The sequence below is a fragment of the Nilaparvata lugens genome, chromosome 5, assembly GCF_014356525.2.
Source record: "Nilaparvata lugens isolate BPH chromosome 5, ASM1435652v1, whole genome shotgun sequence".
In the NCBI taxonomy this organism is placed as follows: Eukaryota; Metazoa; Arthropoda; class Insecta; order Hemiptera; family Delphacidae; genus Nilaparvata; species Nilaparvata lugens.
In genome coordinates this window covers 51,924,612-51,940,655 of record NC_052508.1, presented here as the reverse complement: position 1 = coordinate 51,940,655, position 16,044 = coordinate 51,924,612, and the positions used below count along the sequence as shown (strand labels likewise).

The following is a 16,044-nucleotide window of genomic DNA, read 5'->3' as shown; positions in this document are numbered from 1 at the left end:
TGCAAACTAGGTCATGCTTCTTACTAAAAAAATGTCAAAAATAAGCTTTAGACTTTCAATGTAACTGTATGCGACTGTAGAACTTTTCAACTTGTCATAAAGCATAAAATGTTTTTATGGCTAATCGTAATGTGTTTTATCAGTTGTACCCTTTGTTTATGCACTCGATTTGCAGGTCATGTCCTCGTTTATTTCGTTTATTATTTGTTAATCCCAGACATGGCCTTCCTATTTCTTGTTATTCTCGCCTAGCGGTGATAAGTCCGTTCAATGATAGTTTCATCTCAAAGTTCTCGATTTTTGTTCACTTCCTGTAGTGAAATTCACTCCAATCTGTCAGCATAGGCTGAATGACAAGTATTGATATAAAATGCAAACAGTGAGTTCAAAGTGAATCTCACTACATCAAGCAAGGCTGATCAGTTGCTCTATAGTGGCATTTTTTTGTAATATCAGCTCCAGTCTGTGATATTTTTAAAGCTTGATGAGATTATTCTTGCTTTTTGGATTACTTTTTTCTAAAATAACTTTGAATCACTAATATTTGTGGAGGAAAATCAAATAGTACTTATCAAGAAGCTAGTCTGATTAGGACTTTATGTAACTAATTCTTTCCATGTGAATACCGGTCAGAGTAACGAAGTGACCCAATATCATTAATAAATAGGTGGATCTTTAGATTGCTGATTTGTATTCAAAAGTTATCAATTTCTCAAATATTAGCATATTGATTTAGTCATATTAAATAATGCTAATATTGATATTGAATAATATCGACTAATAAGAAGATATTAAACTCACATCCCTGTATAAGCCTCAATACAAGTTGAAATAATTCAGTCAATTTTAGATTTATGGTTTAATCACCGAATTAAGATCCTTAGTTTCAAAAATTATCAATTTCTCAAATATTAGCATAGGCCTATTGATTTAGATATAATTATTAAATAATGCTAATATTGATATTGAATAATATAATAAGAAGATAATAACTCACATGATCCGAGCTTAAGTCTTAATACAAGTTGAAATACTTCAGACAATTTTAGATTTATGGTTTAATCACCGAATCAAGATCCTTAGTTTCAAAAATTATCAATTTCTCAAATATTAGCATAAGCTATATTGAATAATGCTAATATTGAGTAATATATCAAGAAGTTATTAAACTGACATGATCCCTGTATCAGCCTCAATACAAGTTGAAATACCCCAGTCTAATGGTTTTACCACCGAAATTAGTTTCCCGATTGTCAATATGTAATTGTTTTTGAAAACTTGAATTTTTACTTTCCTTGCCCTATTACCATATGTAAGGAAAGTATTGCTTTCCGAAAAAAATTAAGGTACCCCAATTTCTAAATTTCTATACGTTTCAAGGTCCCCTGAGTCCAAAAAAGTGGTTTTTGGGTATTGGTCTGTATGTGTGTGTTTGTGTGTATGTGTATGTGTATGTGTGTCTGTGTACACGATATCTCATCTCCCAATTAACGGAATGACTTGAAATCTGGAACTTAAGGTCCTTCCCCTATAAGGATCTGACACGAACAATTTCGATCAAATGCAATTCAAGATGGCGGCTAAAATGGCGAAAATGAGTTAAAAAACAGGGTTTTTCGCGATTTTCTCAAAAACGGCTCCAACAATTTTGATCAAATTTATACCTTAAATAGTCATTGATAATCTCTATCAACTGCCACAAGTCCCATATCTGTAAAAATTTCAGGAGCTCCGCGCCCCATCTATGCAAAGTTCGATTTTAGATTCCCAATTATCAGGCTTCAGATGCAATTTAATAAAAAAAAAAATTCAAGTGGAAAAGATTGAACATAAAAATCTCTACAATCAATGTTTAGTAACATTTTCACCTAAAATTGAAAATAAGCTCGAAATTCGAGAAATTGTGATTATTCAATTGCAAACTGTTGGCAACTGTTGATTCTATTAAATCATTCACTATGAAGAGATGGCATACCTCGTATGTCTTCAGCGTTATTGTCCTGTCACCAGCTGGCTCAGATCTATGAATAGTAGACTTGAGATGCGCGTGAACACTAGCGTCAGGTGATCAATTTCATGAAGGCAAGGAAAGTTGTGTGAGTGCGCCACACCAGATTTTTTTATTTGTTATCCAACCATTATGATTTTTCTAGAACAGAAGTTGCAAATTAAGGCATTCTAAAGCGTTTATTACAAACGTTTGATTAGCATTTCATATGAAGTTTATTCACTCTTTTCATAGGTTTAAAAAACATGGGTAAAGTTTGAACAACTGTTTAAAATTGCGAACTTCTAATTTTAGGAGTGACTTTTCCTATATATCTGTTCAAATATATCGTTGATATAAATGAATGTGAGCTAGCTACGTTGAATAAACTTGTAATACATAATATGCATAAGTCCCGCTTCATAACTTCTAACTTTACTCATAATTAAGCTTGGTTAATAGTTGGAAATCGCGCATTCTATATGATTCTCCCATGTAGAAAAAATGGAAAACCTTGATAGATTCCTGTATATCTTGTTCATAACATTAATAATAAAATTGATTTTGAACTAAAACCTTAGTTGACTCTTAAAATGCGTGTGTATTTGGCATAGGTGTGTCTCTGGCACATTTCAAACATCTTTGACATTCCTTTATATATTTGATTAAACCTATTCTACTTTTCAAAATTGATTCACCTGAATCGATAACATATAAGCTCGTTAAATTGAATAACCTTGCCACCACATAGAACATGACAATTGCAGTCGGTTTAAATTTGAGCATTAATGAAGCATCGGATGATTTGAATACATAATATGCGGACTCGCGCGTGCCACAGTGCGTCAGGCATGGGAATCAAACTCCAAACAATGTACCTGTAAATAAGCCTTGTGTTGAAATAGAATTTTAATATTCATGATAGGAAAAGGTGTCCCAAATCTATAATGAAGTCCGTTATGAAATTCTTGTGTTCTAGTAATTTTCTTGTTGAATGATCAATAAAGACGAAACACTTTTAAAATAATAATTCAATTTATTTGAAAAAATTGTTATGTTTTTTGAAAATTCAATTGAAAAAATAAATTCATTACGACACTTCCCTATTAAATTCTGATTGAGCTCGTCACAGATTTAGATCGTATATTAAATATTAGATTCCAAAAGCATTCAGTGATAAATCTATAGACCTGTACTACAGAACAGTTCACATTTAATAGCATTTTATCTAGCTGGCAATTAACTTATGAAACAGGCGTTTTCATTACTGTATTTATTTTTCAATGTGGTGTTCATTTGAGAAAATAAAACTGCTTTATGACTTAGAGATGATGTTGCATAATCGGTTCTGCCATCTTTAGGACCAATCAATATTTATTAGGGTGATTTAATAGATAACTAACTATTCGTGTAAGCTGTAAGCCAAGCAATAAGGCCTCAAGATGAGCTCAATGTGACATGCTGCATAATTTTTATTATAATAATTTCCAAAAATTATTAAATGTTTATTTCTGGTTAGTTTACATAAGACAAATAGCAATAATTAACTCAGTTGAAAATTGACAGGTTTTTCAATGTCAACGGTTGATATTTTTCATGATCACAGTCAACTAAATAATTGTCTTGAAAACTGACAAACCGTATTTTTATCTACAATTATAATTCATTCAGGTGTGAACGGTTGATTGCAAAATGTTTATGAAGCGTCATCGGTAATTTCAGTTATCAATTAATGCATAACCCTAAATGAGAGACCAATGGATTTCAATTTTTGTCTTGTGAAAGACTTCCTCACTATGATTTATGTTTTTCCAATTAGGCTCTTCTTGTGATAGTGTAAAAAAGTGATAGTAAATATTGAGTGATGTATGTTTCTACTGGGATAGTGAATATTATTGTGATTGGCATGTATAAAGTTTCCTTACTTTCCTTACCACCCCCCCCCCTAATCACAATTATCTTCGTCCTTCTCTCATAAATTTTTCGTATCTAGATAACATTATTTTCAGATTTAAAATCCAAAATTGTAGTATTCCTCAATTTCTTCTAATAAATTTTCTCACTATAAAATATTTATATTTTCTTCCTATAAAACCTCAAAATGACTTGTTTGCTTGTCTTTTTGTGTCTAAACCAGGAGACAACGTATTCGAATGTATAAACTTTACCTCAACAAAATGCCGAATATGTAGAAAATGATTGAACAATTTGAATCTATATATCTTATACATTTTTAATTTTATTGTGAAATTGATTTCAACTGAATTTTCAAATACCAAATTGTCTACATTTTATTGAGGTAATTTGATCTTTGAAATTGTTTATGATAAACATATTTTTCTATATACGTTTCTATTCTCAATTGATTTCATATTCGTACTACTATGAAATAATATGTTTAATAGTAATATTGAATGCATCATTATTGCAAAGTTTTTTCGTCAATAGATTTATTGTTCAGACAGATCATTTTCTTTTTCATCTTGTTGAATTTGAAGATAGTTTATCAGTTCTTCGACAAAGTATCAGCAGGGAAATCTTCATATTTGTTTGTTTCTAATAATTCAGTATGTTAGATATCCTTAAAGTTTTTTTTACATCAAACATAAATATTTCGAATTAATTATTTGCAATACTAAAACTTTAACTTAATGAGTTTCATTCACTGAATAGTAAATAATTCGATATTCTAATATTCAAGCACTTTTACAACAACTGGTATGATCTTACTTTTTCCAAAAATATCAACTCTGAAATTCCTTATAATTCCAGCTATGACACGTGAGCCTTGAATCTAGTATAATATAAGTTACTTTAGGTATAAGTTACATATAAATTGTAAGCCTGCTGATCCTATTTTCTGGATGATCCAGTCGGGGTTTCCAAGCAGAGAGTATAGAATGTAATCACATTACAATTGTCATTTACAATCACATTACACTATTTACTCACTGGGTCCGAGGGGCGGAGCCCCCTGGCTAGACGGATAAGGCGAGGGAAGCGTGCCTGCCGGCTAGTATAAATTAATATACAATAAGTAATGAATTACTTTTCGGTAGGTACTATAAGTTCATTTGGGTAATAAGTTACAGAAATGTGAATTATATTCTCCAAGATCAAATCAGTCTTATAGATGGATACTGTTATCTAAACTATTTAATATAATATTTTCTCTTATCACTATAACTCAATTGAAGAATTACTTTTATTCAGTTCAATTATTATTGCGGTAATTATTTTACTGAATAATTAGTTATTTTTATCGCTTTGTGATGAAAATTTCGCATGATTGTTGTGGAGCAGTTGGAAAATTTCACCCGGATTGAATAATGAATATTTCTAGGAATATATACCAGGAATATAGATAGAATAGTCAATGTGTGTGATATATATAGTGAATATAGCCTACAGCCTTCACCATAGAATAGCCAAAATGATTATTTCTGCAAGTAATTATTAGTAATTCAGTCTCCGAGGATTTCCTCCTAGGAATTATTTAAAACTTTCAACTTGTAATAGTTGTGGCCTAGATATGTGAAGTTACTATTGACTGAGCATATAAGCCAATAGATAAGACCTTTGGCAGCGTGAACTTTGTTTCTGTTGTCTTAAGACTTATCAAGCAAACCTAGTGTTGCTCATTAGAGAAGCAGTTAATCGAGTAGATGTGCAAGTAATTATATTCCCATTAACAATTTTGATACATCTCGATCGGTGGCTGGTGGCAACAATAAGTGAGGATGAAGATTTTGAATTTAATCTTGATTTATGATTTGATAGAATCAGTTGTATTTATTACAATTGTTATACTTTCACCATGGATAAACATATAGTTAAATAGCTGATAAAAGAATGCTCTACCAGCTGAGCTTCTTCTTTAATGGAAACAGTAAGTTTTCTGTAGAACGGACTTATCATCATTTCAAGTTTTGAGCTTGATGATGACCATTGATTTGTCTTCTCAGTGCTGCACTGAGGAATTGATTAATTAAAAGTTGAAAATTTTTTTATACAATTTTGTGAGGAAGATATACGTTTTGGTGGCCAAGAAGATAAACCAAAAATCATTGCTATTGACTGAACATATTGGAAATAGATTCCACGCCATTTGTAAACCAACATTAATGTAATTATTGAGAATGTACTTTGAAAACTTCTTAATGGTGACATTTTTCAAAGAATTTTCAACTTGATACTATCAATTTACCAAAATTGAACAAATTTCCATGGAAAACTATTTTTATCATTTTTACTTTTTTAGATGAAAGCTAATAAATTTGAAATCATTGGGGTAGACATTACAGAGTTGGTAGTAAATGAATTCATGACATTTTGAGGATTTATCCACGATATGGTTTATTGATTGACATAGGCAACTTAATTCATCAGAATACCAATTCTAGGAAAATTATCCAATTTTGAGTTATTTGAAACTGGAATAAATTTCTCTTATATCTATATTCTGAGAGATAAAGTGTATTTCATTCGATAAACAATACATTGAAGAACGTATCCTCAAATTTTCATGGATGTATTTGCTACCAATTCTGAACCAGCCCATTTCAAAGATTCAAAATTCAAACACTCATATCTCAAGAAGTAACAATGATACAAAAGATGTTTCCTTGGTAATTTGTTCCATTTTAGTAACTTGATAGAACTCAAATAGAAATACTTTGAAAAATTTCCCAGTAAAAAGTTACTCAGCTAGATGACCAAAGGCGCACTAACATTCATCATTAATTCATTATTCTTATTATTTGAAGATTGGTTATGAACTAGTTAAGTAGTGTTATGAACTAGTTAAGTAGTAGTGCAAGTGATGTATTAGAATAATTGAAGAAATGAAACCAATTATTAAGCTAATTAGGTGATATATTTCAACACAACCATCTCTTGAAGGGTGCTCTGGTCTCAGGAAAATGATAACGTTGCAGTATTACGTTCAGTCAACTGGTTAGCAGGAGTAAAAAACAGCGAAATACAAGCTACATTGAGATCAATTTTTAGACATACTTGTAGCCAGCTGTCATCAGAACGTATACCTAGTATTACAGCGTTGCCATGCCGTTGTTATTGGGATGGCATTCTACTAGAAATAATAAGTACTAAATTTTGAATTGGCTGATCGTGCCTTTTACGTGCCTCATACGTGTTAATTGAGTATGTGGCTTGATAGATGGCACTAGGAAGGCTTCAAACGCCAAAGTAAATTCGAAGGGCTGGTTCAAGACGCTCGGTTTGAGGAAAACCCCAACTTGCCAGTAGAAGAATGTTCTTCACTCACACGTTCCGATTTTCTTAGAGGCCGGGTGCTTTGAGGCAGACCTTCGAATTTATCTTTGCGTTTGGAGCCGTATTCAAATAAACTATATGTTTAGTTATGGAAATTGATGATAAATCGCATTTATCCAAATGCTAATCGACGAATAATGATTATTAAACTTCTGTTATTATTAACTTTGGATTTTCGTTAAATAATTATCATAATATGTTTGATATGAACTATCAAATTATTTACGAATTTGATGATTAATACATATTTCTACTGATCCACACACTGGTCAAAGTCCAGGTTAAGGCCTAGTATAAAAACACATGCGAAATGTTTACTATATTTTGCTGTTATAATTTTAGCTTGAAATGCCTTTGCCTTTTGGCAAAATGCACTTGCAATCTCGAGACATCGCCGACATACGGCCGATTGTCGGACGAAAACAGGGGAATCAAACGAGTGATTCGGTGGTGTGTGTCTTTACACGTTCCAATGCCTTATGATTTATGAAGATTTTGTTTTCTTCACCACAGTCGATTGCCTGGGATTTCCCATGGTGTCCTGTGGACTTGTTTATGAATAACTGATACACTATTTATAAGTAGTAGTAGGTAGGTAGTAAGGAGGCTTTATTGAGTCAAAATAGTAGTTTTTATTTCCAACGAAATACAGCAGAATAATACTATTCCAATAAATTGATAATAGTAGATCAATATTCTACCCATTTATGCGATGGAATCAGATTAAGTGGAGTTGTTTCAGATATTTCTAAATTTTGTGTTAATTATTAGCTAGCAGGTAAACCTTGGTAAAATCTACCAGTTGTTGAAAAAGTGCAGTCAATATTCTTCAAATAAAAAATCCAAATCATCTTTGATATTTTATAAATTAGAAAGTATCAATTTGTCAAAAATAGTACTGAATAGTACTGCGGAAACTGCAGTAAGCTAGAAACTATTAAAATAAACTTTTAGGGCTCAGCTAGAGAAAATTTGCAAATTTATTTTACAGGTCTTCAATAGAATTAAGTATAAGGTAAGGGTTTCTTTGAACTATTATGCTTGCACATGACACTGTTTGTCATATATTTGTACATTTGTATGATAGAATAGGTTTGTGTATAAATTTGACTATATTGTGTCTATTGAATTTATGTACATTTAATGTTGTCTCCTGGTGGCTCTGTTTAATTGTTCACTATTTCATCATCTGCCTAGATTGTTGATGGCCCAGTGAATCACAAGTTTCTACTTCATTATTCTAATCATTTTTGATCGTTTGTTGAATTATTCAAAATAAAAGTATATGCATCTATTAAAATAATGTTAGGCTATTCAAAATTTGAGGATCCAGCAATGTTATAGTCTCAACAAAGACAATTTTAAAATTTAATTCGACTGTTTAATTGTAAAATTGGCTGTTCAATTCAAACACAATCTAAACTTTATGTCATTATACATGTTTTTCATGTAAAAATAATAAATTAATGATAAAATTTTCTCAGATCATCTTTTTCCATAAATGTTTTGTAGAAATTTGTCATTAGACAATCAACTTCATCTAGGTCATCACCTAACATATCTGTGTAATATTTTGTCTGTTTGTGTGTTTTGTATTAATGGCTTGGTTTGTTGGAATAATCGGGTTCTGTTCTCACTTCTATCTAGCTGTCCTTGTCTATCCAACTCTCTGAGTTCTGTTAATTAATGCATGCGCTTTGTGTTGAGTATATAGCACTTGTTATTTTTCGTATAAATATTTATAAAACTGTACATGTAAAGTTTCTACCATGCATTTTTATCTTACTATTGAGGGATGATGACCCATAGCTCGCCTATCTAACATGTTATGTCTGATAATTATTATCGAAATCTTATGTCTCATGTAGCCTAATTCAGATTCTGTGTACTTCGTTGATGTTACTTAAACTATACCACGATTAACCTAAGTTTTAGAAACCACCTATAGCCTAAACGTCAAATTATTTTTATCCCTCACTACAGACATGTAGAAGAATTAAATCCCGCTTCTAAACATTGTTAGGGAATAATATAGTATATTTCTTCAAGTAGTTAGTATGAATATCAACATTCCTACTGTACCTGTGTGTTAGGTAGGCATCGAACAATGGTTGACAAGTTCTGGTGAAAAATATGACTACGGCAAGAGTATATTATCCTATATACCGTTCCAAACATAGTTTTAAGATTATATTTAAGGCTATCTGTTGAATTTGTACTGATGTATGAACTGATTAAATAACTTGGTTTCTCGACAACCTCTTTTATTCATCATAATAATCAATCTTCATTGAAATTAATTAATCTAGGTTTAGTTTATAAGACTGTATTAGACATAATATTATATTCTGTATCTGATGTAACAAAGTTTGTTGTTCAATGTACTAAGTGTATTATTTTGAATATGTTTTATTGATTGTAAAGTGTATCACAATCTCTCGTTTTTGATTTCGCGACTTGATTTTGTAATCATTGTACATATTTCAAGGAGTACCGTATTCGGTCTCGTTGTTCGAATCTCGTAAATCATATTAAAACCTCACTGCTGCTTCAGAGTAATTCGATCCAGTTAGATAAGAAATATAAAACTATTTTATACGTAGCCTATAAATATTGAACTCTGAGTAGATATTCAGAGCAAATTATTGATATTCAGAGTAAATCATTAGAACAGCGCGAAGTTCTCACTCGTGAATGAATATAATTATTGATGTTATTACTAGTCTATTATTTTTATACAATTATGTTATATTATTATTTTTCAATTTCAAGATCTTATTGACCGGGAATTTTTATCTAATAATGTTTTACGGTATTTTTAACAAAACGAATTCAAAGCTATTGAACATCTTTGATCAACTTCACTAACATTATTTTTGAAGAACCTTCAATTTGGTTCTTGGCGTTTCTCATGCACCTAACTATCTTGTTAACCTCATGAGCTTTAGAGGTAAGGGTATCACAATATATGTATAAATAAATAATCACAAAATTTTAAGATTATAAATTTCATTCATTTCTTTGATTTAATTAAATTCATATTATCTTTAATATAAAATTGGTTTTCTTAGACTTGGCCCATGTTTTCATTGTAAAACTGGGACTGTCATATTGTTGTTAAATGTATGAATGGTTGTTTTCTTGAATGAGATTTAAAATTCTATTAATGAACATAACATTATTTTCATTCATATTGTTGTATCTTTTTCAATGTTCATTGTTGTATTCTGTTTTGTTACTAATATTCTATTTCAGTCTGAGTTTGAGAATTAAAGGAATATGATGTGTTCATTTGGATCTGGAAAGACATAGTTGAGCTCCCGAAGGTATTGCTTGGTAAATATGGTATGAAAAATTCGTATTTTGTTGTTTTATCTCATTTAATCGATTTGTAAGCTTCTTTTTCTTCTAGTTATTTTGCCATTTCCATGCAAGATGATAGTTGATTGCAAGACCTATTGTTGACATGCAAGAAGATTATTCCTATCCTATATTCAAACTATTCATGGCTATGAAAGTGTTAATTTTGTGTGTAAGTATTTGTTACCTGTTTGAATCCAGCTTCTGAGTGGACATGATTGGATATTTTTGTACCTGACAAATATCAACCAACATTTTGAAGACTTTTTTCGATCAGGACAATAAGGAATGCAGTGTTTTATTGATACATTTTCTTGATCCTATTTTTGATTGTGTAATTTGTGAATTTATTATAACTATTAGTATCATCAAGTGTTTTATGTTGTTCTCCCCTTGATGAATCATTCAGACTGATATTTTTATGCATGCGATTTCTTCGATTAAGGATTAATGTATTCCAAAGTAGATTATCATTATGTAGTGATAACATTATTGTGTGTTAGAGTTAGAATATGGAAAATTGAGTGTTTAATTGATTCAAAGTAAGAAGGCCAAGAAGCTTATTAGAAGCACTTAGAAGTAAGTACTTTGTCATCGGTTTCAATGGAATTTTCTAAAGAAACTCATTATTTTGAATCTGAATCAATTTTATTTTCTAAAAATTGTACTCATATGTACTAATTTATGCCAACTATCGCTCAATATTGAATATTTCCTAGAGCTTATTTTCAGTTGCTCATGTCTCAATCCCTTATACCAATTAAACTTGATCAGTAGACTAAATTGAAACATGTGAAGCCAGTCTGCTCCATTAAGTTTGTAAGGGAATAATATGTATTTGATAAATGTAACGTCGATAAAACTTTATTGATTGTTAGATTTGCCATTGTGGACCTTTTTTATATTGAGGCGTTATTGTAATTCAAGTTGAAACTAATTTGAATTTAAAGCTGGCATATTAAGCTTCTTGGACTGGGTGGAGGAGGGATACTTTGATTCTTTTTTGTTTTTATGTATGTCTTACTCAAAATCTATGTGACATTTCATGTCAGTTTTAATATACTTTATTTTATTGATAGTCCCAAAGAATTTATATTTCTGGTGATTTTTCTCTACAAGAACTACATGCAGGTGAATTGAAATTATGGGACTTATTCATTGAAGTTCCAATGTACAATATAATTTAATATAGAAGTTAATATCCTCAGTATTTAATAAGTTCGAGGTTTCAGTTGTATTGGTATTATTGATTCATTCAATGTGTGAAATGTTGACGTTTAACTTTTTCAACAGTGTTCAACTGGGGCTTCTTCTATGTATAAATTCAAAAATAAAGTCGTTTAATTTTTTCGTAGCGCTACTTGAAAATTTAAATACGAAGAGTAGGTAACTAGCACTCTATTATTATTCTATTTTAGACACGACTAGTTTCAGGTGTTCATCCCATTATCATGTGTCATTAAGAATGAAGATTAAATTAATGTGTTAATTAATATTTTAACATCCCTCTCCTGATTTCAGACTCCTGTTATGAGATTTAGGCAAAACGTGGTATTTCATGAAAAATTATTTTTTCCCATATCATCCATGTTCTATGATGAAGCATTTATTTTTTCAAGATAGAAGCTTAAAAAAATGAAGCTTCTATCTTGAAGTTACGGTACTCATGTGATGAACTTTGTAGACTTATTCACCTTCATATTTTTATATTAGTCAATTTTTCTAGGTACACCATTTGGCTACAGTTTAGAGGTCTTCTCTGCCTGAAGAATATGGTCTAATTATTTGGTTAGTTGTTCTTTACAGCTATAATTGATCTGTATCATCCATTATAGAACGACTGCACTTCCTGACACATCCCGATCGTCCTTTTCCTTTCATCTCACTTTTGTCCTCTATTTTTTTCAATTTTACTTCTATCGAAGCTACTGTTCATTTTGTGAAGAAGAGGTATGTAAAAACATTCTTAGGTGAAGATTTGCGGTATGTGAACTCAAACCACAACTATTTATTAAAACCTTCTATATTAATATAAGATGTAAAACTTTAATAAAAGTGCACATTCGTTCAAAGTGAAGTATAAGGGTAGAACTACCTTTCGAATTTTGAATGAAAACCATACCTCATTCATTATTCATCGATTGAAACTCAACTTAAATCGCTACGATTACAGAATTTCAGTTGAAACTTTTTGTTCAAAATCCTCTCTCCTCTTGCCTAGTCACGGTTTTGGAAATTACATTCTTGAGATTTGTCAATTATGAATCTCCAATGTCCATTCAAAAATAAACTTATGAACTTAGCAGATTTTCTGCCTAATTAGCATAGCAAATTTCCAGGGTAATCGGATCCCAATCCGTGGACTGAAATCAGATCTAGAACTTCCTTTCAATTTTTTTCTCCATTCAAGGCATGAGGCAGCATCAATATATAAGTACACCAACTTATAATTACATATAGCTCACCCAGGTAGTCATTTCCTCTCAGTAATGTATATAAATATAATTCTTCCGGTTACAGAATTTCTTGTATGGAGTATATATTATTTAGTTTATTTACTTCGCATCATTGGACTTATTTTTGCACATCCTATCTTTCATTGTACATTTGATTCTGTGCACACATTTGTTCTGTCTCTCCTATAGAATGCTTTGGCCGTTGTGAAATCGTCTATATTACTTTTTTGGCTTTTGATTCATCGAGATAAATATGTTCATGGAAATGCTTAGAAGCTTGAGAAATCCATATTATTACCGATTCGTGTAGGCTATCTATCCCATGCTATTGGACTGAACTGACCTGTTAGATTCAGTTTTTGAAACGAAAACTGTTTCTCAGAATTCTCAGCCTAATTTTGACAAAGAGCCGTCTCAATTTCCATACTATTTGCTGGAGTTTTCTGGAACCCAAAATTTAGTTCTTACATCAGCAGTTCAATATTCAGCGTCCTTTCACACGAATATTAGAACATCAGTACGAATTCAAAACATTTCTCAACTCAAACAGTACACTTAATCGAAATATATTCAATGAAAACGTGAATGCATTTTCTAGTTCAATTTATAATTCTTGTATTTGTCCTTTTTAGTTCCTCACTAAAAATGTTTTGGTGGATAATGCTAGAATCATTAATATTTGCAGTCAACTTCATATTTCAACTTGTTAATGTGGTATTACTAACATTGGAATTTAAGTTAACTGTGCATTTTATAAAAATGCTGACTGACAATGGAAAGTATTGTGAAGTAATATGGTAAAATGACCATTAGATTTATCTCAGATGTTGAATTCAATTGAAAACAATATTATAAATTTCCATTATAAGACAAAATGAAAATTTGATTTTAAACATATTAAGCTCAATTCATGTTCATTTTTCATGTAATCCTATAAAATTATTCACTTATTAGAAGAATACTTCGAGTCCCTCCACAACCTTCTTATCTCAAGACTACTCCAATAGCTTTTGTAGTGTAGCATTCTCATTGTTGTTTTCATTCAATCATGCTACCCTACTGTTAAGGACTGGATTGATCATAGTAATTCAAGATAAACCATAACTTCTGAACCTGTTTCAGTGATAGTATGTCCCGTATCTCTGAAAAGTCTTCCTTTTTATCTGTTTTCTCGATTATTGAAAAATCTTCCTTTTTATCTGTTTTCTCGATTATTGAAAAATCTTCCCAAATAAGTGAGTTCAATAATCGAGATTTAGACAGCTAACTCAACTGCTTTGTCCTTTGAGCAGCAAAAAATATACTTGGTAGCACAGCTTAGTAAAAAAACCGTGCTGGTCTTCTCTTGTTTACTCCAGTTTTCCTAGAGTCACATTTTCAGTACACCCAGTCTGTTTGATGCCAGTTGATCGTCTTGCCTGTCTCACGTCTGCTGCTCTCTCTCTCTTTCTCCCTCTCTCGCGTGTGAATAGACCTAAAACCAAAATCAGAAAGCATTTCGGAAGATAGAGTGTGCAGTTGCATGAGCATGGGGGATTTTATCGGGCGAGTCCCCACCACACTTCGTGTTTCAGTCTGTCAAGATCAAAAAATGGTCCAGGCTTTTTTCCACGGGATGTTGCTTGCTCGTTTGTAATGTTTGGTCTCACCGGGGGAATATTGTTGCAAGATTTCATTCAATAAACGGTCATCACATCACTTTCTCCTTTCATTTACATCCTCGTTCTCTGTCTCACTACTCACACTCTCACACACATACACACTCAAGAATGCAACCTAGAGCAGCTATGTGGGGATTTTGAGTATGCGTTTATTCGGGATGATTATGCGGTAAAATCGAGTGACACGTTCATTTTCTCATTTGGAAGTGCTTTAGAAATATTCAAGTATTCTAGGAAAATCATGAAAACAGTTAAGAATCTAGGTTAGTCTATATTAATCATTATCTGATTTAATATAGGATATCAGTTTCGGCGTTCTCTATTTTTATTGAAAAGCTCTCACTTGTAATATTGTTTGTCGATGTATTTCTGTGCAATAGGCTTTTGAAATCTGAAATGAAATGCATCTAGAATATAGTAATTAAATAATCCCATGTTGAATTTCATGTAAATTCCACCACATTGAGATATGAAATTAAGAAGCACACAATGAATAATTTATAGGATTCAAACGATATGAAGATAATGGCACAGATTAATTAAATATTAATTTCAATTTATAATAATTGATAAGCAATTACTAATCCAGTTGTCCATGTTTGTACTGTCGATTGAAGCTGATGCTTATTTGTTCGTTGCTCTATCTTCAAATAAATTATTATTAGATATTCTGATGTATTATACCCAATTATTAACTCATGAAATCTAATTATTCAATGATGTCTTTGAAAAAATAATTCTATATCGCAAAAATATTGAGGCTCAATTCGTCAGTCTCATAAGACTTTACAAAAACATGAATTAAATCAACCTTACATTAAATTTACAATTAAATTTGATTTTGTCTTCCAAATGAGGAAATACCGAAAATAAAGTATGTTTGTAATTTTAACTATGTAGTTGGTATATGTTTATTAATTCAATTCAATTTATATCATTTTTTTAATTCGAAAATGAGTTATACTCAAGAAGATAGTCCTCGTATATTGGGATTCAATCTACGAAAAAATATGATTCAGAAGTGGATTTTGACTTTTGAATTTATAAATTATACATTTATAAACTGTGAATTTATAAACCACAATAAATCAAAACCCAAGTTCAGGTAAGGCATTCATGGTATTGATAGTCACAACATTTTTTGGGTGATCTATGTACTAAATGTGTCTGTTTATCAAGTTGGAAAAATTGTTCATCAAATAATCCATAATTTAACAAGATCAGAGGAACAAAAACCAACATGGATGGAAGTAGAAAAATTAGTTCTAATCTACTGGTGCAAATA

General features: G+C 31.1%; 1 protein-coding gene across 9 annotated transcripts in view; it reads left to right on the top strand.

The window, feature by feature from the left end:
• Window positions 1-16,044, top strand: part of LOC111055587 (longitudinals lacking protein, isoforms A/B/D/L) — a 132,994-nt gene that overhangs the window by 18,935 nt on the left and 98,015 nt on the right. The gene's annotated exons all lie outside the window — the stretch shown is intronic.